Below are 13688 nucleotides of genomic sequence, written 5' to 3' on the forward strand. Positions count from 1 at the left end.
TGCCCTTCGGTAAGCAACACAGATGTTGAACTCTAATCATGTTAGATCAGAAGCAGTGGAAACAAGAGGGATATTAATAGTAGGTAAGTCATCAATAATGTATTGATTTCTCTGTCTCGTTCCTGTAACGTCTCCTTAGAGGGTGTGGAGCAACCATGAGAACCATTTGGTTCAAGGCACATCTACCAGTCTGGAAGACAAGAGAAATCATGGAAAAACAAGCAGGAAGATATTAGAGTCAGAAGTTGTAGTCTTCTGAATGTGAACCACCTAGGACCCTGAGACCGGAATGCATCCAGAAATGGGTTTTCCTAACACTGGAGGGTGTATAATGGCTCTTCACAATGCTCTCTCTCTCTCTCTCTCTCTCTCTCTCTCTCTCTCTGTCTCTGTCTCTGTCTCTGTCTGTCTCTCTCACGCTCTCTCTCGCTCACGCTCTCTCTCTCGCTCTCTCACACTCTGACTCCCTCTCTCCACCACCACACCAACTCAGCCCACGTCGTTCTGGCCCAGTAAATAATCAGCAGCTTCAGCTGTGTCATCCCTCTGTGGGGAAACACAAACCCTCCTACACAGCCAGGCTTATTGGCATGCACATTTATGACCAAAAACGACTCCCAGTTTAGAAGAACTCAGGCCTCTCTCTCTCTCTCTCTCTCTCTCTCTCTCTCTCTCTCTCTCTCTCTCTCTCTCTCTCTCTCTCTCTCTCTCTCTCCTCTCTCTCTCTCTCTCTCTCTCTCTCTCTCTCTCTCTCTCTCTCTCTCTCTCTCTCTCTCTCTCTCTCTCTCTCTCTCTCTCTCTCTCTCTCTCTCTCTCTCTCTCTCTCTCTCAAATCAGGGAACCAACTGAAATAACATGTCACCTTTCATCATGGTGAAATTGAAGCATATGAAAAGGAACGTTATTTTTTGCTCTAATTTCCTCAGTTTGTTTTAAAGGACGTCTGGGAATGACCAAATAATGGGATGAAGTGCTGTGAGCTCAGCAGGTAGGTGTAGAACACTTCCACTGGCTGACAGCGGGGGGGGGGCGGAGGAAGTCGTGATGAACCTATTTATTCCCTAAGAGCTCTGTAACTATAGGGTTTGAAAGTTGAGATCTGACTCAGTCAGTGTCTTTGGCATTTCCATTCAAGTTGGCACTTGTGGTGTCAACTTGTGGTGCCAGGAAAAAAAAAAAAAGGTTGATTAATGAATAGACTGTGCTCAAGGAGACAGTGGCAGCAGAGGCTGGGTTTTCATTCCTTTTCAGTGTTCTGCATTAAGGGCCTCTTCCTATCTGTGTGCTGTCACTGTGAATAACAATAGCAGTGACTGTGAATGAGCCGCAGCGAGGGAGAGGGAGAATGACAGAGGGAGACAGAGGGGGGGGGGAGGGAGAGAGAGAGAGAGAGAGAGAGAGAGAGAGAGAGAGAGAGAGAGAGAGAGAGAGAGAGAGAGAGAGAGAGAGAGAGAGAAGGGCAGGAGAGCAAGAGAGAGACAGAGCGAGACAGAGAGAGAGACAAAGAGAATTAGTGGAGGGGAGATGTTGCTGGGGGTATGAAACCATTTGTATTAATATTGTTGACAGTCAAAATGGTACCTAATGGTCATGAAAGTGGTCAACGGTCAGGCCTTGATGATCCCACTAATCCCCCAGTTAAAGCTCTAATAGGTGTATAAGATGAACTGACAGGGCCGTAACATCAGTGAGATAATGCTAGTGACGGCTGCTGTTAGTTGTCTTGCTGTTCTCTCTTTCATCCTGTCAGCTCAAATAAGACATCACTGCTACACCTACTGGTCACTCTGAGCACTGTACCACCTGCATCTTCAGACACACTGAGATCAACTGTACAGATCCTAATCTAATGGTTAATCCAATACGTTATCTTAATCACGGCCCTTCACAACATCCGATATGGGGTTATGACACAGGCATGTCCATCACCGGTCTACTACATACACAACCGTTTGGCTCTGCATACGTTTTGGTGGAAGCTTTATTTTGTATGCCAGCGGTGTCCATTTCCTGTTCAAACAAATGGGCCGTGGCCAAGAAAGAAGAATGGATCCAGGTTTGACAGGCGGCTTTAAGGTGCAAATGAAGTCATGACACGGGGAAGGAAGGTCATTCCACAGAAGGCTCCTAATGGCAGGTAATCAACCTTGGCAAGAGAGCACATTTGCATTGAGATGGAGGCATTTATAGTGTCAGCCAATGACTCTGCTAGCGCCGAGTCTTCAAATTGAATCCTGTGAATTAAATAAAGGAGGATCCTGTAGCCCTGCGCTAGTTGTCTGCTTATTAATCCTGAGATTATTTTCTCTTGAATAGGATTTTCTTTTGTACTCTGGCTGGCTTTTGACTGAGGCCAGGTTGTTTTCAGGCTTTGTTCTCTGCAGCAGACATCGTGCAGCAAAAGTCAAAGAGTTCAACGCCTAAGAGGGCATCTAAAAATGAACTTTTACAGCAAAGTAAAGTCAGACATTTCAAATCCTCCTCACGTCTCGCCAGGTCCCAGCTGCCAGGCTAGCCGGTGCCAGGCCAGCCTAAAGCTGGCTACACATGGACGTTTGTTGATCACCAGCACCATGAATCGTGTCAGAAGTGGGTCTGGCTGCCTGAGACGACTCACCCTCAGATTACACCCTGTTGGCTTGACCGCACCATTTAGATGGCACCATCAATTGGCATCAACAAGACTAAACTGCAGTTGGCTCGGATTTTGTGTCAATAAAAACCGCCCAGTTTCTCTCCAAATGTCAGACCACATTTCTGTCAGTCTAGAAATGCTGCATGGAGTGACTTCTACCCAGCTCCGGAAGCGTTGTCCCTTTGACTTGAGCTAAGAGCTCACTATAAACTCTGTACATATTTTCTTTTATCTGACACTACTCCAAGCATTATCATTCAGCTGCAAACACCTTAATTTGTATTTGATTGAAGTACAAGTTACAGGTTAAACAGTGAATGAATTTACATAACAGTTTGATCAACAGAACAGAGCAAAGACTGCATGCTGCAATGCAGACAAGTGTCTTTGGTCACATCAGGCTGTGTGTAGGTGAGAGAAACTCAGAGTATCGGTTTCAAGGACTTAGTGAGGCATTGATATGAGATTTTCTATTTGTAACTCTGTAAGAGAGCACAGTTGACATCTAACAAACCCACAAGGGATCTGTCTGCCCCTACAGACCCCAAAGCTTGTGGGTGCCGACCTGTCAAATATTCAGGGGAGAATGGATCTGAAACCTCAGAAAAAAGGGTGCAGATCAATAGTGGTACTGCAATCCTGCAGCAACAGTTCATGAGTGAGATACTTTGATGTCTCACAAGGTGACCAAAAATTGCTTTTGGCACCAATCAAATGAGTGAGACAACAACATGGTCTGCTCGACAAAGAAGGGAAACTGGTCCAGACTGCTTTTGAGGTTTTATTATTTCTGGGGAAATAAGACAGGGAGATGAACCGCAGGTCTTCACTTGAATATGAGTTTATGTTTCATAGAAACAGTAAGCACTGAAGGAGAAGAGACAATCACGACTCTGTTTGTGATGAATAATGCATTGGGCCAGTCTTGTATCGTTATGTACCCCTCCATCACTTTCACACTTACAGAGGAACTCCCATCTCTGCTCAGCGGGCAAACAGGTCCTCTCGCACGCCTCCCAGGTTTGGATTGAGAGTCATGAATTTGCTTCAGCATGCAAATACGTTCACTTTATTTTGTAAACAATAGGTAATAGCTTCCCCAGATTATAAACGCAACTTTATTGTATAATCATTCTTACCTGCATTATGCACTTTTCAAACCATCTTCTTTGTGAGAAACCTTTATTGTGGTTTATTAAAACAAGATAAAGTCCATTAAGCGGCAATTCCTCCCTCTACACTGTCCCGCTAGTATAAAAAATAAGCTTTTAAATTTGAACAAAATGGGAACGTCTCAGAATTCCACATATGGACTAAATAACATCAGTGTATAAGGGAGAGACAGGGGACTCGCTCACCCAGTGCAGAGAGATAGAGAGTGACAGAGAGAGACAGACAGAGAGACAGAGAGAGAGAGAGAGAGAGAGAGAGAGAGAGAGAGAGAGAGAGAGAGAGAAAGAGAGAGAGACAGAGGGCCAGTAATGGTACACATTGACGTCTGATGGTAATTTGAAACTAAAGCTCATCACTATCAATTAATGTGAAATCTCTCCACACCATATGCCAATCAAACATAATAAGAACTTGCAATTACCATCTTTTGCTGTGCATCCTCTGGCTGACTTCTAGAGCTACTATGAGGGGCACAGTCTATGATGCCAGGATCTGTGCAATGACAGACTCTAAAACAGATTAGATGTTTTTTATTAAAGCTCAATTAGCTATAGAGAAGAAATATATATGAACCATGTGCTTTATTCATTCAGTTAAAAGCCCTTTACTGCTCACCCTTTATGCTACAATAAACACACTCTTGTGATTACTAATCCAGAGTGCTGAGATGATGAGACATTGAGCAGTGCAAATCTAAATGCTCTCCACAACCACTAAGGAATCGTCAAATTGTACTCTTCTAATCACGGAAAACGCACAAGTGTAAATAGGCTTTGTCAAAGCCTTACCGTGACTCTGTCCCTAGCAGAATGAAGGAGACAGATGCTAGAGGACTAACTTGGCCCGGCTGACTGAACTGAGCAGAGGGGCAGATAGACTGGGGAGTCAGGTGGCTGAGCGGTTAGGGAATCGGGCTAGTAATCTGAAGGTCACCAGTTTGTTTCCTGACTGCGCCAAATGACGTTGTGTCCTTGGGCAAGGCACTTCACCCTACTTGCCTCGGGGGGAATGTCCCTGTACTTACCGTAAGTCACTCTGGATAAGTGTGTCTGCTAAATGTAAATGTGTGATACAGACTATGTAGTCAGACACATGCATCACTGCCACTGTCCCCCCGTCTTCCAGACAGCAGTGAGCTGGAGGTATGTCTGCAGGAATACCTGCTCCCCTCACTTCAACAAGAGCAAGCTGCACAACCTGGGCCTTAGCTAGAGAAGCTGTGTTGCCCTCTTCAGACAGACTGGGCCTCACACACACACACACAGAGAGAGGGTGCAGGGAGGAGAGAGCAGGTGGAATTGGTAGGGATGGTGTGGTGTGCGCAAATAAATGTGTAACAGCTGAGACCCTAACAGACGGCCCTTGAGCGTGCATACATTAAGGCTACATGATTTCAGCCCATGTAAGCACTGGCTAGAGGGGAATCACGTGTGTAGCTGATTTACATTCACTCTCACAATCTGTCTTTCTGAAATATCAGATATCTTTTCCTGGTGGAATGAGGGTTTCACCAGGTGGATTGGTCTGTCCTCCTTGGCCTCCGACACAAGTCATTTCAGAGTGAGTGACTGCATTCACAACACCAATCAATAAAAGATCAATGACAATTCCTTTGATAAATACTGTTGTGAATTCAAAAGCGTTAATAAGTGTGTCATCAGTTGTACACATGGTCTGCATCTCTGATCACACAGTGTCTGAATGGCAGAGGGAGTCTGTCAGCTTTCTGCCTGATCTCATTACTGGGCTGTAGGAGGCAGAACCCCAGGGGGGATCAACCCCCCCCCCCCCCCCCCCCCCCACCCTCCCCCGGCCAATTAGCAGGGGCCACCATGTGCGCTGCAGTCACTGGGGAGGAAAAAATAAAACATGCCTGATTTTCAAACATCTTGCTTCTTAATACCTTTCCTTGGACACTGAATTGCAACAAGAGTGAACGTAAAACTTTCCTGCAGAATAGATTCCCCAGTCTGTCTTTCACATTTGAGTTTTACTGTGCCAATACAGTGTATCACTACACAGTGTGTTTGAGTAAACTGATAAAGGCCTTTAGGTTTTGAATTCATTTGTTTGAGTTGACGGAGGGAGGAATAACTGGCAGCTGTAAACTGGGCACAGCTGCCAGTGACGGCTGGCACAGGAGATGGGGGAGGAGAGGTTTTTAACAAACCTGTGCATCATGGCTCCCAGTGGAATCTCATCTTCATGAATTCCCTCAAAGGGCCAGATGGATAATCTGATGGCTATGTTACCTTTGCATCTGCAACAGACTTGCCAGACTTACTCTACTGGAGTCATTACTGATGTTCACTGTTGCATGGGCAATGCAATGGAGATGTTCTGTTCAGCAAAAGATATTAGAAGCATTCTATTGCACGTTGTTCTTTGACCATAAAGTAAAATACACAAATGTGTATGAAAGCTACTTTGGCCATTAAAATGATGGCATACCTTCAGGTGTTTTAAATCATTAACATTTGCAACGTGGCCAAAACAAAATAAATAGGCCTACCTTTGAGCAAAAAGGTATTCTTTTGGTCCTGGCACACAGGAGTACCTTAGAGTAGGAATGACATGAAAAACCACACAGGCCCCTTTTATGTGCTCCTTTGATTAATTTCCCCTGAGCGAGTGATTCTCAGCAAAGAGCCACCACAGCTGCCTCCCTTCCCATGCCACTGAGGCCTGAGTTAACCAACGAGTCCAGCATCAAACCCATCAACCTCTAATGTTTTAACGAGCTGCATGACAATTAGGCAAGCTCACGTTTAGCATGCAGGACAGCAACTGGTGAAAAGCAGCTTGCTGAAGAAAACTGTGTGAGAGGACGGAGACGAGATGGAATTGATCGAATCAAAGGCGTCAATTGGTTGGTTTCTCAGCTGGTCCAGCTTGTCAGGCGGTACTTCCATGAGCAGACTTCCCTCTCGCTACAGGCTGCCTCACACAAGGCCAGACATCATGACTGACCCATGCTTCAACAGCCCATCGTCTATTCACATGGACAACACCCAGAAAGAACACCATATTTGGTTGCTGTTGTGAAGTGTCTTCCTCTCTGCCTCCAACCCTCAACCACTGTCTGATTCCAGACATAGATCTAACACGGCACTATAACAGATAACATGACTGTGAATGTCTACAGTGGGGACCAGTTACCATCTCTGGAAAGTTGACATGTGTTTGTACATGTTACACAACACCTTATGTACGTTTACATCAGGGAGGGGTGTGTCGTACACACCTTGACATGACTGACATCACCTTCTTTGATCAGTTCAGATATGTCACAAGAGAATGAGGAGAGAACATCCCTAGCACTGTTTCTAATCTCTGAGGATTTGTGACTGCAAGCCCTCCTAAACTCAGAGCACATGTTGCTAGCCCAGACTGTCACCAGGACTGTAACCAGGAAGAACAAAGAGACCAAATCTATCAAGCACAATCTATTTAAGGCTTGGTAATCTTAAATGAGTTAGTTTTTTTTCCTTCAAAGGCTTGTTGTTGATGTCTGGTTGCCACACCCTATTTGACACTCTCCCTCCAGTAGCTTCTGCAAATACTGGCCATGCACCACACTGAAGAACAGGCACCTTTCTTAAGATGCTCTCCACAAACTTGATGATCATCAGCATCCTCCTCCTCATGTCCAGTGCGTCTACTGGGTAAATGTAACAGAGGCCAGTGATTACCTGAGGTTATCGCCTGGATATCACAACATCTCCTTGGCCTCACAGGGTTGATGCTAGGCTGGAGGGTCGTTTTTGCCTGGCAGTTGTTGATGAAAATAAGAATCCTTGCCCTCCATATGTTTCCTGTAACTGTACTTTTGGTCATTCAGTCCATTAACCAATGTCTTCCTTTCATTTAAACAACCTCCAGAACACTGCCTGACTGCCGGTGTCTCCTTGGTGCAGTCTGCTTTAGCGCCATAGAATCTGAGAGGAAGAAAAGAGACAGTGTCAACGGTCAGAAGGCATTTAGTCAGACAAAAGTCGACGTCAGCACTTTGAGCCAAGGCTAGTGTTGGGAGTTGTTACTGTCCCTCTCAGAGGAGAGCCAGGGTTTAATGGGCCTAGGCTTCCACTGCCGGGCTGTGTCTTAGAGGCCACCATGTATCCTACATGTGTCTGCCAGCTCCTGTCACAGCACATAGCTCTCTGCAGCCCTTGAGCTCTGTGCCCCTTTAATAGCTGACAGAAGCTGTTAGGCCTGAGACACACTGCTCAAAACACAACAGACCCATATTATAACGTTGTGCTTGGGATTAGTATCCTACTTTGAAGTCTGGTGGTTTTCCTCGAAGAGCCTGGCAGGGGCTCTTCTAGACTGTTTATTATTGGCTGAGCCAATCATCTTCCTGATCGTCAGTCTTGGTGCTACCATGGTGATGGTCATTGCGGTGGCCACTGCTAGCTTCTCCGTTCCCTTTCAGAAGGCCCTGTCCAGTGTCCAGTCTATTTTGTAGCCAGACAACAATTTAATGGCTGACCAGAATAATTACATAAAACCCCCAGGCAGGCATCGATCAGAGCTACTCAGTACCTTTTTGAAAACAGGGCCATATCTCTTACAGCCAGCTATTCACAAAAGAAATGAAAGCATTACTGCTGCGAGCTTTTCAAAACTCCAAAACACACATAACATAAACACATTTTGCTCACAGGGTGCCATTGTGAACAGCTTCTGTGCAGCACCCGACATTTTGATTTAAAAGACTAGTTATGGCAGGCTGGTAAAATGGCAGAGATTTTTGCTCTGCACGAACATAGCAATAACAAACAAAAACACAAGTAAAAAGTACATTAATGGACACCCGACTCCACACTGAATGACCCAACATATATCAATAACAGAGAGAAAGAGAAGTAGAAAAATTTATGAAACTTACATCTGAGATGCGAGATTGTTGACAGCGCATGTATTCAAAGCAGGAATCCTCTAGTGGCCATCAATATTCATTAATAATTAAGGAGCCTTGAATACAGCATATTAGATGTTAAATGACTGTGAGGCTATACATTACCTTCTACATAAACTAGCCAAGATTCCATCATTAACAACTAGGGAAACATTGTCAACAGCCCAATCTATTCCTGACTGCTGAAACGCCCTACACCAAGCTCTCGACTGTATCCTAGTAGGTCCTACTCCATCTTACATCCTCTGTAAACAGCCTGGAACCAAAATGAGACAGCAGGGCACGTATAAGGACAGAATGTCACTGCTGCACAATAGTACTCTGGAGACGACCAGTGACTCACAATGATTACATCTCCCCAAGGATGTCACACAGGCTTTAAGTCATTTCTGGATGTCCCGATTGTTTCCACATTTTGACCAACCATGGAACACTTTGCAATGATTTTCCATACTTGACAGGCACTGCAAATTCATCACAATTAATTAAACAGATGTTTTGCAATTAGAAACAAGTGCTTAGTGTTATTCTTCTAATCCTTCCATATATGTTAAATAAAAAGCCAAATAAACTGAAGCAATCATATTGACCATCAACATTTCTCTGACAGATCTTTTAAGTAAAGACATGCTCTCCTACCTGTTTCTGATTGCTTGTAAGGCCTGAATCCATCCACACACCTAGAGTAAGCCACTGCTGTAAGTCTACCTGACACTTTTCACAATAGGAAACTTATGGTGAAAATGTATGTCACGCCTTCACCTTATCTGTGTCTTTTATCTGGTCACTTTTCAGAAAAAAAGTATTGATAAGAATATTACCCTAAACAATAACATTACAGTTTAGCACAAGGACTGTGCAAAAGTGCAGACAGGTACATTAAGAGCCATATACATCCAGTGGTTCAGGTTTTTAGTCTGTCAGCCACTCCTTCCTATACATCTGCCAAGTCTCCTAAACAGAAAATGAAGGAAGTTGATGCTGTTTCATCAGTTTTCTGATTTGACTCCAGCATTTCCCTGGGGGATGTCTTCCTGAGTGGGACCTGTGTTTCGTATTACTCTTGAACACATCTGGGGTGTAATAGGAGTTTCACTGCACAGCCTGCTGAATGTTTCTTTTATGCTGTTACTGAGGGAAAGTGGCCAGCAGTAAATGTAGATGGGACGTGTGACAACACAAAATCAACTCACAAAATCTCACATTAGGTTGGAGGAAACAGTATGTTCAAAAGATTATACCAAACTTAGTGTTAGGTTTAAATTAGATAATTTGCACAAATCTGGACTAGGATTGGATTTGACCTCACAATCTGTTCTACTAGCATAAATGACACTTGAAGAAGCATCCTTTAGTCTTGCCCCTCCAGGAGCATTTTTCGGTCAGAGGTACTGGAGTGTTTTTAGATTTAAGAAAGCACTCTGCGTGGTCGTTGATAACACAAGGAACGCTTGAACAAGGACACATTTTTGTTATTTGGAGGCAAAGCAGCAGCCTCCCCACTCAAATTGCTGGAAGAGAACGGCTCAAGTGAACTAGGCTTGCTGCCATTTTATCTTCCCATGCGCTATGTGTCAAGCAGCACGTCAGGCAGTCTTTGTACTCCCTGCACTGCAGTGTGTCTTATAAACTAAATTCACATTTCAAAGATAATAGTTTTACTCACATCACTTGCTGCTTTGCTTAAAAGGTCTATCTTTTTAATAGCCAATTACCATCGGTTCACATTCTTAAACAGCAGATTAAATAGAGTTGGTTTCATGGGGAAACAAAGAGCAGTTGGGGTTTGGACTACATTCCGTCTAACAATGCTACTGTTCATCATTTAAGACTGCCCAACTCCTACACTCACTGTCACACCCAGTATTTCCACATCACAAAAAAACAGCCTGCTTTATGACTGACAAAACATTCCCTGTATTCCCTACAATGCAAACACAATGTACCGCATTTGCACACTCCCAGCTGCAGTCTGACCTCAGGTCTTGCATCCATTTAGCCACGGGCCCAGTGAAACAGGAGGGTGAAACTGTCAAATCACAACACATGAAAGGTCTCCTGCTCCCAGCTGTATGGTGACAGAGGGCTAAGAGTCATAACAGACACACTCCTCTGACAGAAGACCTTGTTTACCTCTGTGGATTCCTTACAGCAGTAATGGCAGGCTATGGAGATGGCCTGTTTCGTTATTTACTAAATCAAACGAGCACAGGAAGAGAGATACCTCGTCACACCATGAAAGGGCTGCTGTGTCGTTTCATTCCTGTAAACGAGGCTTAATGGCAGGCTATCAGCAGCGTCTTTATCTCGGGCTTCCACACCATGTTAAATCACCAATGATTCCTGAGAGAGAGATTGGTGCTGCCCTGTGTGCAGCTACTGTGTGATAATGCCATAACGCCCCTGGCCTTGCACATCTGAGGAGATTGCTTTGCACACTCTCACGATTCAAAGTGACTTACTGGTCAGAGAGGGTGTGCAACAAATCATCAGAATTCCCTTACACAACATGTTTTCTGCTGTACAGTACAAAAAATACACACACACTCTCGTATTATTTCATGGCCAAACCCATGAACTTCCACATCCCAACTAGGAACTACTGAGGTTTAAGTAGCAATATTCAGTCTATATATGTATTCATTAGTTAAAATACATTTCTGTTAAAAGAGTGAAACGCTCTTTCTCAAAGGCCATATGATACCTATGTATTGAATGGATTCAGGTTTAACTTTCATGACAACCCCTGTCTTTGACCTGTTTGTGGGGCTGTAGGGATGGCGTCTGGCTGGGATTATGGAAAAAAAGGGCCTTGTCACTCCCTGTTGGAAGAGATAAGCAAGCAACAGTTTGCTAAACGAACTGTGTGCAAAAACCTTACCTCATAATGGAAACATTTCCACACTCTCCAGCATCCTAAAAAGCACATGTGAGTAAGTGTGATAAGGACTCACTCACTTATCTACTTCTGATTGGAAGTGAGAAAGTTGTAAAGATGATAGACGAGTTGTCAGTTTGGCTGAAATGCAGAACAACTCTACCAAAAAATCACCTCCTTAGTCAAACTAATCCTGAGAAGTGATTCTACTGACCTTGCTTCTGATCTTGCTGTGTGGCCCATACCTTTTCTTGTTTCTTTTAACCCATTATTATCAAACAATTAGCAAAAATACAAATTGGGCTTGTTGATTAGAGTTACATTTCCCATTGGTGAAAAGTGTATAGTTTTTGACCTTTTGGACAACAGGCACAGCAGATATTAACAGTCATAGTGTCAGGAGGAATGTCTGACAGACAATTGAAAAGGGAATTGTATAATCTTCCTGAAACCACCGAGGATTCAAGAGCAGCTTCTGAGACACTAATCCTAGTTTAGTCTTGTTTTCGTGGATTTGTTAGAGTGATGTTATTAATTAAAATAAACTTAAAGGCTGATAAATGTATAATGGTTGACATACATCCACAACAAAAAGAACAAAAAGTGTCATTGCATTTGCGACAGCAGCCTACGATAACGTTAAAATCCTACTGTGTACGAATGTGTCCACTTACTGTACAGACCGGACATCAATAACTAGACAAATTCAATTAGCCAAAGCAAGATTATCCAATACCTGAACTAATCCTTGTCTGAATAATAAACATTTGATCAGATTACCAAATGATACGAACGGTTGTGCAGATGTGCAGAATTTTGCTGTCCTAAATTGTACACGAAATTTTTGCCAAATAGCCTACCTTTCTTGATCTCTTCAGGTCCCGTGGCAGATTTGCGTGCGAATTGCAGTCTCATTCCGATTCAGTCTAAAATGCTTGCTTGATTCCAGCGCTCTCTTGACCGTCCAAAGTAATGAACATTAAACATGTCAATTCCGTAATTTCCGAACGTTAAGTCCTGTCAACCTTTGGGAACTTTAGCACAGAAAGATGTGAGAAGTAGCCTATATCCAAATCTCCCTTTACGATTCATAACGAAGGCATGAGTGCAGTGCCACAGTCCCAGAGCCACAATATGGAACACTAGCACGCCTGCCGGTGCAACTTCTGCAAACGGCCATAGAGCAGGAAGATGATGCATAATTCATGAGAATGGGAGGCAGGGCACTAATCCCTGACTCGTTCATTATTAGAAGGGACAAGGTCGATGCCACTCAATGCTAAATTCTTTTTTTCGCAGCCCCCAAGCATTTGGCATCCGATATGTATTACAGGTGAGATTACAGATTGAAGGTGCCATTCAGAAATTACTTTCATTGCTCAATTCAGTTTTTCAATTCATTTTAAATGAGTATTGTGGATCTATAGTTTTGGCTCATGTTTAGGCTGATGGGTGTAGAAAACGTAGTCATGGAAAAGAAAGCCTATTTTATACAGTAGGCTAATAGACCTACATATGGATACATATTCATAGAGTGGCCTAGCAAAGCTGATATGACTCCATTTTACATCTGAAAACTGGCAGAGTAAAACATGTCACGGTTGTTGACAAAGTTAATGAGAGGGGAGATTGACACAGGTGAAGTTTGATGTGGAGTGATCATTGTAGTCGGAAGAGTGAACCTGGCCCTGTGTCTTTTGCTGATCAGTGAAAATCCACCCAACCCTTCGCAGCAGCCCTACTGCAAACCTTCCCTCAGGTCGAAGTTTGATCGCTCCAATACTGAGATGTTGATTTCTGAGACTGGGGTGCTAGACTCTGCTGTCACTCATACATATTGGATGGCATAGAGATACAGTTTCCAGCTAATAGGGCTGGTCCATGCCCAGAGGTCACAGTACATATTTTAAAACTATTCTTGAAAAACAAGCTGCTGTGAGTATCACCACCTGCTGTGAGCATAGCTTGGACATTGATGGCCAAGCTATACAGTAACTGTTTTGTTGGATTTATCTGCTTATCCTAAGCACTATAATAGAAAGAGGCATACAGCCACAGAGAAACATACATTTGCACTATGA

General features: G+C 43.7%; 1 protein-coding gene across 1 annotated transcript in view; it reads right to left on the bottom strand.

Moving 5' to 3' along the window:
* tanc2b (tetratricopeptide repeat, ankyrin repeat and coiled-coil containing 2b) overlaps window positions 1-12709 on the bottom strand; it is a 69888-nt gene extending 57179 nt beyond the window's left edge. The window contains exons 1-2 of the mRNA XM_047031898.1: window positions 12468-12709; window positions 7501-7746 (exon numbers count right to left, since the gene is read on the bottom strand). The gene's annotated coding sequence lies outside the window, so the exon portion shown is untranslated. The remainder of the gene's footprint in view (window positions 1-7500; window positions 7747-12467) is intronic.
* Window positions 12710-13688: the final 979 nt, after the last annotated feature.

The sequence above is a fragment of the Hypomesus transpacificus genome, chromosome 13 (assembly GCF_021917145.1).
Source record: "Hypomesus transpacificus isolate Combined female chromosome 13, fHypTra1, whole genome shotgun sequence".
Taxonomy (NCBI): Eukaryota; Metazoa; Chordata; class Actinopteri; order Osmeriformes; family Osmeridae; genus Hypomesus; species Hypomesus transpacificus.